Genomic DNA, 10,843 nt, shown 5'->3' on the forward strand with positions numbered 1-10,843 from the left:
ACAGAAAGTAGTGACGAGGTTCACAGTTATAGTTCAATTACAGTAATTTCATCATAGGAGGATAGGCATGCTTTCAAGTTCGACAATTAATGCCAAAATCGTTAATTCATGTCAGGTTCAATTGAAACAAGAGATAATTGTAGACATGTGATTTTTTACCCTCCCCAAGATTTTTCATATTTTAGCACGTAAATATTTATTTTAGGTTTAATATAGATATTTCAACTAATTTTTACGCTTTCACTTTATTTTTATTACAAGAAAAATGAAAATTACAAAAAGTGTTCCATTAATATTTTGTTAGTCATTTTTAACCTTGAAAAATATTGTTTGTTTTAATGGTCAGTCTTATTTTAAAGGTAGGAACTAATTAATAAATAAGGTCGTATTTTAGTCCCGTTCTCGGAGAAAGTATAAAACTAGGGCTCGAGTAACCCATTTTTAGGTCTAATTTTAGACCTAACCCATAATTCCCAAGCCCATAATTCCTAGGCCCATACCCCTAACGTAATCCCTACTCCTATATATAGTATCTAACACCTAAAATAAAAGACACCTAACAAATACACCTAAAAACCTTCAGATCCGCCGTTTGAGGAACCAGCCGTTCTTCTTAATTTTTTCACAACCTAGAACACACCTTAAGACCAAATACAAATTAAAGGAAGCGAATTTTTTGTTTTTTATGAGTTAGCCTTATGCTTCAGATTTAGAAAGAAAAATACAAAAAAATATATTATTGTTTCTTCCTTTTGATTTCAAATTGGGTTTCAAAACAATGGAATTTAAATGAATAGAGGGAGCTAAGAGCAAAGAACGGACATAGAGAATTTGGAGGACAGAGCAACGGAGCGATAGGGGGCGGCGACGATTTTCAGTCCAAAAACGGGTCCAAAATCAGAGTTGTAAAACCCCTAGCGTCGCCTATTCTCCGATTTCCACCAAAAACACCACCGATATAATTCCAAGCGCAAAATTAATCAAACCTGACCATCCTCCAAACTCCAGCACCACCGAACTCCATAGCTGCTAAGCTCTAATCGATTTCATTCTCTCGAAAACTCCGTTTCCTATTGAGTTGAGGTTGCCGACGAGTTCACGGTTCAAGCTAGTCCCTGTTTTCATTTCCCAGTAGCATCTAGCTCACCAAAGTTTGCAGTAATTGAATTTCGCTATTTAAAAAGGAAAGCAGCTGAGGTTAATTCTTTACTTTTCTATTCCATTTTTATCATTATACACATATTTTTGTGTATTACTCTGCCTCACTTATATTTATACGATGAATGTTATTAGTGTATCAAAATGTTTAATCATGTTTAAGTGGAGGAAGAACGCATGTTGCTCTGTAGTTGTTGTTTTGGGATTTGATTATTTAATCTTAAATTGGTATTTGTAAATCAATCCATCTCAAAGGCATTGAAGTGGGTCGTGGGCAATCTGGCTATGAAAAAATGAAGCCTTCGTTAGTTTTGGGTAAATGGAGCAATCAAGGGCTTTTAGCTACGATTTAAAAAAATAATTTGTTTATTTAGATGGGGCATGGCATATTAGAAAACACAAATAGTCGATGGCCCTCATGATTTTAAAATAAGGAATTTTTAGATAATTAGATTTGAGGCGTGCCATATTAAGTAAGATAGAGTTTATGGCCCTCAAAAGCTTAGTTTGAGTTTCCTTTTAAAATTGGAATCGAGGTGTGCCGTGCCAAATAAAATCTCAAACGCATGGCCCTCATTTAATTAATTTTAATTATTTAGAAATCGAGGTGCGCCATTTAGTTGAATTTTCCATGGCCCTCGCAAATCGAAAATACGTAGTTGCTTTAGGTGCGTAATTTAAATTAATGTCCTTAAACTCGGGTGTGCATTTCATGTTACCCAAATCCAAATCACAATAATGTTAAACAAAATGTGTCGGGGACCGCGGGTGCATTTGACGTGATTCAAGGCGTGTTTTAAATAACGTTGAATCTTCCCTAAAAATAATTAAAGGCGGTTTAAAGTTAAAATGCACATAGGTTTAAAAGTGTTTTAAAATCATATAATAGGCCAATTATAACAGTTGAGCGACCATGCTAAAACCACAGAATCCGGGAATGCCTAACACCTTCTACCGGGTTAACAGAATTCCTTACCCGGATTTTTGTGTTCGCAGACTGTAAAATAGAGTCAATCTTTCTTCGATTCGGGATTTGAACCGGTGACTTGGGACACCATAAATTATCCCAAATGGCGACTCTGAATTTTTAATAAAATGATCATGTTTCGATTGTCACTTTAAGTTGGAAAAAACTCTCTTATATACCCTTCCGGGGGTGTAATAAAAAGGAGGTATAACAGCTCTGACGACTCTGCTGGGGAAAAGAACCTAGAACTTCTGGTTCAGGGTTCAAAATTTGAGCTTAGACGAATTGTTATATTTGGCTTTATTTATTATCTGATTTTATTACATGTTTGGGCCTAATGTGCTAAATGTTGCTTTTACCGCTTTGATATTATCTGAACTATATATAAATTGCTACAAAATCACTCTCTTCTCTCTCCTGAGGAGTGCACGCTGGTCGTGACTTCTTTCTGTTAGTGTCATATCCCAAATAGAACGAGGTTCGGACAAGTTTCAAAGCCGGATAATCTTTTGGTTAACGGCATGCAGCCCCTGCTCAGCTCGAGTTGTCCGCTCGGGTAAGCCAGGTCTAGAAAAAATAAACTCAGGTTTTAAACCTAGAATAACATAGCCTCATGCCGGATCCCTAGTAGGAACGCTTGTTTGCATCACGTACATTTTGACTTTGGGGACTCAACACAGGGGTTGGGTCCGTCTAGGACAGGTGTACCCAAAATAACAGACCATCTTGATGCATCCTATGTGCTACATGTTGCATTTCTTCAAGGATAAAAGGGTCATTTGGCGGACTAATGATAGTTGAGGGCAAATTAAAAAAAAAAAGAGAGAGAGAGAGAGAGGGTGAAGTGTGAAGAAAGTTGGGCCTAATTATGTTTTCTGTCACATTGTTTTTAAGGAAAAAGAGCTTGAAAATTCAAAAAAAGATTTTGCACTCTTTCATCATTTTCTGAAAATCAGGTAATCAAAAAAAAAAATTCAAAAAGCGTTTACATGTTACATCATTTTTTCAAAAAAAAAAGATAAAAAAAAAAATTCAAATTAGTGTTTTTTTAAATTCTCGCCCGTATCCAATCTGTCCGAATTACGCAAACCTGATTCTCGTCTTTCGGGGCGTGATACGTAGGTAACCCACATAGAGTTCGGTCTTCCTCGTAAATCTTAGGTTCTTGGCTTTGCGGGGTCTTAGCCAAATTTGCACTTCTAGCCACTTTTTGGCCAAAAAGCCATTTTGTAAATAGCCTCAATCTTGTCTTGCACGTGTCTAGTAGGGAATGTTATCGTCTCACATAGTGTTGGTTTAAGTTTTCTCATACAGGTATGGATCTACATACCGGAGTTTGAGCATAGCAGATACCCCAGGATCACTGCATTCAGGAGTTGCTCGAGGAGCCATTTTATGTTTTTGAGTCAATTGTTCATGTTTCACTTTCTAGTCCTGTATAGTAGCATCCAGTCTTTTAGGTCATGTTAGAGTTTGTAATAGTCTAGTTAAGTTTGCCAAGTCTTTTGTTATTGTATTTCTTTTTTTGTATTTGGAAATGTATTACAAGTCAAAAAAAAAAAGAAGAAATTTTTACATTTTTATATTTCCGTTATAAGTTTTCTTGTAGTACCTCTTTAAAATTTTCTTTAAGATATTAAATCCAAAAATCCAAAAAGATTTTCTTTGAGGTTATTCTTTGGGAAATTAATGAAAAATGAATGAATTTTTTTTTATTTTACAAGAACTTTAGGACATTGTACATAGAAGAAATAACATACCTTATCTTCTGTTTATCTTTTAAAATTTCTCCTTTAGGTAATTAAAAAATTGAAATCCAAAAACTGTTTTTTTTTGTTTATCTTTTTCATTTCTTATTTTGAAATCTTTCTTCAAGGATATCAAATGAAAATTCAAAATATTTTTCTTTTGGTTTATTATTTAGATTTTCTTCCTAAAAAAAAGAATCAAAAAATGTTTTTCTCTTGTAGGGTTTTTTCTTTAATAATTTTCCATAGAGTGTTTGTTTCAAAAAGAAGAAAAAAAACAAAAATATTTGCTCGTTAATCTTGAGTTTAGAATAGGTTATAGGTCATTGAGTCTAGAAAATTCAAAAAAAAGGAGGGGTTTTGCTTCTTTTATTTCTCTTTTCTCATCAGAGTAGTCATTAAGGTAAAAAAAAAAAGAGAATGTTTGTTTGTTTACTTTATTCCCGATCTTCCAAACTTAAGCAAAGATTTGATTCATACGGGGTCATGATACGTAGGCAAACTACATAGGGTTCGATCGAATAATTTTTTTAAAAAAGAAAAAGAGAAAAAAAAGGAGAAGAAAAAAAAAGATGGTGAAATTATGGGACACGAGAAATGAGAGGAAAGAAAAGAGTGATAATTAGAAAAAAAAAAGAGGAAGGAAAATGAGCAAGCCAAGAAGTGTTAAAAAAGAAAGAAAAGGGAAGATTGAAATGAACAAAATCGTGATGATGCCTAGTGACCTTGTGACCCTTGAAGTCATTATAGAACCGTTAATTGTTGCTAGGTGCATTACACGCAATGTGATATTTTTAGCTGGTAAATGCCCTAATGCTAACAGGATGACCCCATTTTGTTCCTTTTGTTATCTTCCTTGAACAGAAGGGTGGTTGGTTTGTGGTTTTTAAGTAACTCATTCATAAGGTCAAAGAGCAAGGTAGCCATGGCTAGCAAAGACTTGGACACATGAGTTGTTGATCCGTTTAAGGGAATTGTTGAATTAGAATCTGAGTTGAAAGAAGAGATCTTAAGGTTGAAAAAACAGATGGTCGAAATATACCAAGCTTGGATTAGTGGGCGTCATCCACCATCAGTCCCCGGTGCCCAACACTATGCTCCAGACCCAATTTTCAAGGTCTCGGGTCCATACTCTCACGCTCCTCATTTGAGCTTCCCGGTGAGACTACAAAGCTTGCTAAGACAGTGGAGCAAGATGAGATATCCAGAAAGCTGAAAGGGTTTAAGATGCCAAAGTTTAATTTGTATGATGGGCGGGGAGATCCAGTAGCCCACCTGAGGGGTTATTATAGTGAAATGAGAAATGTTGGCGGGAAAGATGAGCTACTGATGGCATATTTCAGTGAGAGCCTGATTGGGGCAGCTTTGGAATGGCATACTCATCAAAATGTCGGTAAGTGGCATACATGGGATGACATGGCTCAAGATTTTGTGCGACACTTTCAGAACTATATAGACATTGTCCCAGACCGCTCCTCCCTATCTCAGATGGAAAATAAACCCAAGGAAAGTTTTAGGGAATTTTGGTTCAGATGGAACGAACAAGTTGCTCGAGACAGTCCTCCCATTGATAGAAAAGATGTTGCTGAGCCCCGCCAATGATAGTATCGAGTGGGCATTCCTGCTAGATGCTTTCAGTGTTAATACCAACCCCATGAATATCCCTGAACTCCACATAATATACCCCAGTGTTATCCTCCGAACAATGTCCGGCCATCTGTCCAACCACTGGGTCACTCCAAAAGGCGAGCACGAGCACTGTAGAATCCCCACTAGCCTCCACAAAATTTCAAAGTACTCTATAACCCATATTCAAGCCAAGGGTGTAGAAGGGAACAAAGGCTGAAAGATAATTTTACACCAATAGGAGGGTCCTATGCAAGTTTGTTTGAGAGATTAAAGAATTACGACATGATTGCACCTATTCCTCTAAATTATATAGACCTATGTGCGAGAAGTTTTGACCCTGCTAAAAGGTGTGAGTACCATTCCAATGCCCAGGGGCACAATGTTGAAGATTGTCGTGCTTTGAAAATGGAAATAGAAAGAATGATTCAAGAAGGAATAATTGTGGTCCAAGGAAGTAATACCCCAAGTGTCACGTAATCCTCTACAGGTACATGACAACGCACAGATGACAACGCACAAATTGTTGGAATGGTTGGCAATGATGAAGGGTTGGTCAAAGGAGTCAAGGAGACACTTGGTGAAATTAATGATATTGAAATTGGTAATGGTCTTGGTAATATTGATGTGGAACTCAGTGGCTAAGATGCCAAGCTTGGTAATTGGACAGACGCTCCTTTCTTGGCTAGCCAGAGAGGAGTCTTGCTGGTTCATTTTGTTGTCATTTTTGTTGTCTGGTTTATTTCAGGTTGTAATCCGGACATTGTCTAGTGGATCAAACCCTTCTATCATTTTATTTTTCCTAGTTTGTTTAGTCGTAGTAGCTCGTTTAGTGTTATCTAGGTTTGTTCCAGGGTTGTAACCCCAGTTTAGTTTGTTTGTTTTGGTGTTCGAACCCCTTTACTGTTTGCCTAATGCAATTTTCTGTTTTCTGTTATTTTTAGTCATTTTTGTTTAGTTCTCTTCTCCTTTTATAGTTCTCTTCTTGCTCGCTCTAGTGACAAGACATGCACACAAAATTCTAGGCCTAGTCTTAAATGTTAGTTTACTCATGAAGCAATGAAGCAATTTTAAAGATGACTGGGGCATTTGAAGGAAATAAATACATAATTTTAAGATCATTTGAAGCCCAAACTATGTGAAACTGGGGCAAATAATTTGGGAAGTTAACAGGGTAACAAAAATTCGTCAAAAGAAGAGTGCATCCCGGATGATTTGAAGCAAGCAACTTTGAGTTCAAGTGCATCTCAAATTACAAGATAAAGTCAAGAAAGTTATCTTTGAATTGACGGAGGATATCCATTGTGAAAAGAGAATCACCCAACGAGTGTTCTGCACTTGACAAGGCGCTAAAGAAAAGTGGAAGGCATATCAGTAATGCCAATGCCGAAGCTGCAAAAGAAATACTGTGCATGATCTTCAATTTTTATTTCAAGTTGCATGTGTTACACTTGGCATTTTTAGGGATTGAGAGGCCCTCTTTCAGTTACCCAAATACTTATACCATTTGATACCCTCTTGAGCCTGTACTAGTTTCTTTGACCTCCCCTCTTTTGGAATCAAGTTAGAGTCATAAAAAACGTTTATGTCTCAATAGGTTTATTTGAAAAGGTTCATACCAAAAGAAAAATTCAAAAAAAGAAGAAAAATAGAGATAAAAAAGGAAAAGAAAGAAAAGAAGGAAAAGAAAAAAAAGAGAAAAAGAAAAGAAAAAGAAAAAGAGCAACAACAAAAGTAGTCTTATGAACGACGTTTGACCTGATTCTTGTCACCACAAGATATGTAAGCATCCTCACAGTTCAGTCATACTAAATAAAATATTTCATTATCCCATGAAGTCAAGAGTGGGAGATTCAAAAAAAAGAGAAAAAAAAAAAAGAATCAAGTTCCCTTGTTTTAGAAATTGGGGCAAAGTGTTTAGAATGGATTCCAAAAATTGTAAAAAAGTTAACCCCGTTGTCTTAGTTATTTAGAGCTTTTACGATATCTTTTCTTTCTACCCCTTTCCAAAAGCCATATCACAGTCCAAAAAACCTCTCAGATAATCTTTGAGAGTGCTGAGTTTAGACATGGCAAGAGTATATGATGTTTTACCATGGTCAATGCCTTGTCATATGCAGAATCAGAGGAAATAAGAAGAAAAAGAACAAAATGAGAGAGTCTTATTGGTGAAAACCTTCACAGGCACCATAAGGCGACGGTGAGTCGAGAGAAATAACAAAATAAGAGAGACTTGATGGTGAAAACCCTTCGGGAACTACAAGTCGAATAAGGATTGTGAATCAGATTCGGTAATTGGAGCATTGAAGCCCAATTTCACGGTTTAGGGGTATAACAAGAGTTGAACATCAGACTTTCTTGACAGATTAGACCAGTTACTCCAAATGTGCATGTCATGGTCATTAGAGTTGGTATCCACATCAGATAAGTTTCTACTTTGTAATTTTCTTGTTAGGAATCGTCTTTTTCCATTGTCCTTTACACTGTTCCTTTTGTCTTGTTTACTTCCTCTTCCTGAGTCTGTTTGGTCAGAACAAGTGAGAAATGACTTCAAAATTTGCTACCATTTTTTCAATTGCACAAAACGGGATCTGGCTAGCATATCAAAGTGGCATAAGTCAGGGAAAGAGCAGCAAGCGCACTAAGTTGGTAACAATCTACATGCTTTGAGATACATGGGAAATACAAAGGATCGGTATATGTCAATTCATGAACAATGCAACAGATATAGGGTGCTGGGTTGGAACGGATCAAAGGTATTTTTTGTGATAAAATTGACAAAAGAAAGCGGTTAACCAGTGACAAGCAAGGTCTTCCAAGCAGTAACCAGTGAGTGGGTGGCAATTGATGTGCTTTAGGATTCATCTGAGATACAAAGGTTTGGTAAATGTTAGTTCATGAGCAATGCAACAGATAGAAGGTATTGGGTATGAACGGAGAAGAGGTAGTTTCTGTGATACGGGTGACAAAAAAAAGTGGTTAGTCAATAAACAAGCGAGGTCTTCGAGTGGAAATCAAAGTTATCATAAGAAGTGAAGGAGCAATCGCCCTCAAAGTCAAGGACACAAAACAACCACCATATTTTTATAACTGACAAGATTTTTCTTGATTTGAAATAGGGGTAGAAAATTTTGTTTGTTTCGAAGAAACCCTCCGTAAGGAAAAGCAAGCACCAGACAGGTTTGACCGTAAATTCTCAGGACCCTCCTGGAAAATGAGACCTAGTTTAAAATTCAAAACAATCATGAGTAGCAAAATCTAGCATAAATGCACCACAAAGGAATATAAGTTGGCTTCAAAGTTTTCATGCTTGAGATAGGATTCAATGAAGAGCTTTCAGGACCCTCCTGAATAATGGGACTTAGCTTTAAGATTTCCATTAGATAACAAGATTTGTCGTAAGTTCTATTGTAGGGTAGTATAATTCAGTCGTAAAAGTTGTCACTCTTAAGATAAGACTTGATTTTTGATTTTCAGGACCCTCATGGATAATGAGATATAGTTTTAAGACCCTCTTAGATAACAAGGTTTAGTGGGAGTCATACCTTTAGAAGATATAATTTAAATTTAAAGCTGTCATTTAACTAGGAGTTTTTAGGACCCTCCTGGATAATGGGATTTAGCTTTCAAATTATTAGACATATTTGGTAACATGATTCAATTAACACTCAAAGATGCGCCTAGCACCAAACTGGGGCATGAAAATTTCTTTTGTTTTGTTTGTTTTGTTGTAATCAGGTTCAAAGACAGCAGTTTCAGAGGAACAGTTCAAGTTTTGGCAATCAGGCGCCTACCTGGAGAGCAAGGGAATACAATTAAAGTTTTGGTAATTAGGCGCCCATCTGGAGAGCAAGGGAATACAGTTGAAGTTTCGGCAATCAGGCGCCCACCTGGAGAGCAAGGGAATATAATTCAAGTTTCGGCAATCAGGTACCCACCTGTATAGAAGGGGAATACAGTTCAAGTTTCGGCAATCAGGCGCCCACCTGGAGAGCAAGGGAATACAATTCATGTTTTGGCAATCAGGCGCCCACATGGAGAGCAAGGGAATACCGTTCAAGTTTCGGCAATTAAGGGCCCACTGGAGATTAAGTGAATACAGTTCATGTTTTGTCAATCAGGTGCCCACCTGGAGAGTAACGGAATACAGTTCAAGTTTCAGTAATCAGGCGCCCACCTAGAGAGCAAGGGAATACAGTTCAAGTTTCGACAATCAGGCGCCCACCTGGAGAGTAAGGGAATACAGCTCATGTTTTGGCAATCAAGCGCCCACCTGGAGAGCAAGGGAATACAGTTCAAGTTTCAGCAATCAGGCGCCCACCTGGAGAGCAAAGGAATATAGTTGATGTTTTGGCAATTAGGCGCCCACCTGGAGAGCAAGGGAGAACAACGCCAGTTTTAAGGAAGGGAAAGAATTTAAGTGTCGGTAATCAGGAGCCCACCTGGAGAACAAAGCAAGAGCCCACCTGGAGAATGAAGGGAAAGCAGGAATATTCGAAGGAAGACGGTTCAAGTTCAGCAATCAGGCGCCCGCCTAAAGAAAAGGGAAAGCATCTCCGATTACAATTCAAGTCAGCAACAAAGGGATTTCACCTGGAGAATACAAGTCAACAAGGCAACAGGAATTACAAGATCAAGCTTGAAGATATAGATAGGAATCTTGTAACCTGTAGTTGACAGTCTTATTTAGTTTTTCTTATGGTGATTTTGATGTAAGAACAGGACCCCGGACCGGAACCTCGGCGGAACGGCACCTCGACTGGCTCTCCACCTCGGTATACTCCATCATCTCACTCACCTCTGAATTACACGTGGCCTAATTCCTTTATAGCCAAGGATATATAGGCAGCTCAGATACCAGGACTCGATCACATTCCCCTTTCTCTTAGCTTTGGTCTCCCAAATAAGGGTCGGGTCAAAAAAACCTGTCTAGTCGTTCTTTCTCTAAAAATATTTCGTATTTCCAGTCAAAGAGGGGCAGTTGTAGACATGTGATGTTTGACCCTCCCCAAGATTTTTCATATTTTAGCACGTAAATATTTAATTTAGGCTTAATATAGATATTTCAACTAATTTTTACGCTTTTAATTTATTTTTATTACAAAAAAAATGAAAATTACAAAAATTGTTCCATTAATATTTTGTTAGTCATTTTTAACCTTGAAAAATATTGTTTGTTTTAATGGTCAGTCTTATTTTAACGATAGGACTAATTAATAAATATGGTCGTATTTTAGTCCCGTTCACGGAGAAAGTATAAAACTAGGGCTCGAGCAACCCATTTTTAGGTCAAATTTTGGACCTAGACCATATTTCCCAAGCCCATAATTCCTAGGACAATACC

The 10,843-nt window shown here is 37.2% G+C and overlaps 1 long non-coding RNA gene across 1 annotated transcript; it reads left to right on the forward strand.

The window, feature by feature from the left end:
• Window positions 1-566: 566 nt before the first annotated feature.
• Window positions 567-3,702, forward strand: LOC142172932 (uncharacterized). The gene is made up of 2 exons (XR_012702161.1): window positions 567-1,197; window positions 3,440-3,702. It is a non-coding gene; the product is annotated as an uncharacterized LOC142172932 (long non-coding RNA).
• The last annotated feature ends 7,141 nt before the right edge of the window (window positions 3,703-10,843 follow it).

Source organism: Nicotiana tabacum, chromosome 18 (assembly GCF_000715075.1).
Source record: "Nicotiana tabacum cultivar K326 chromosome 18, ASM71507v2, whole genome shotgun sequence".
Lineage (NCBI taxonomy): Eukaryota > Viridiplantae > Streptophyta > Magnoliopsida > Solanales > Solanaceae > Nicotiana > Nicotiana tabacum.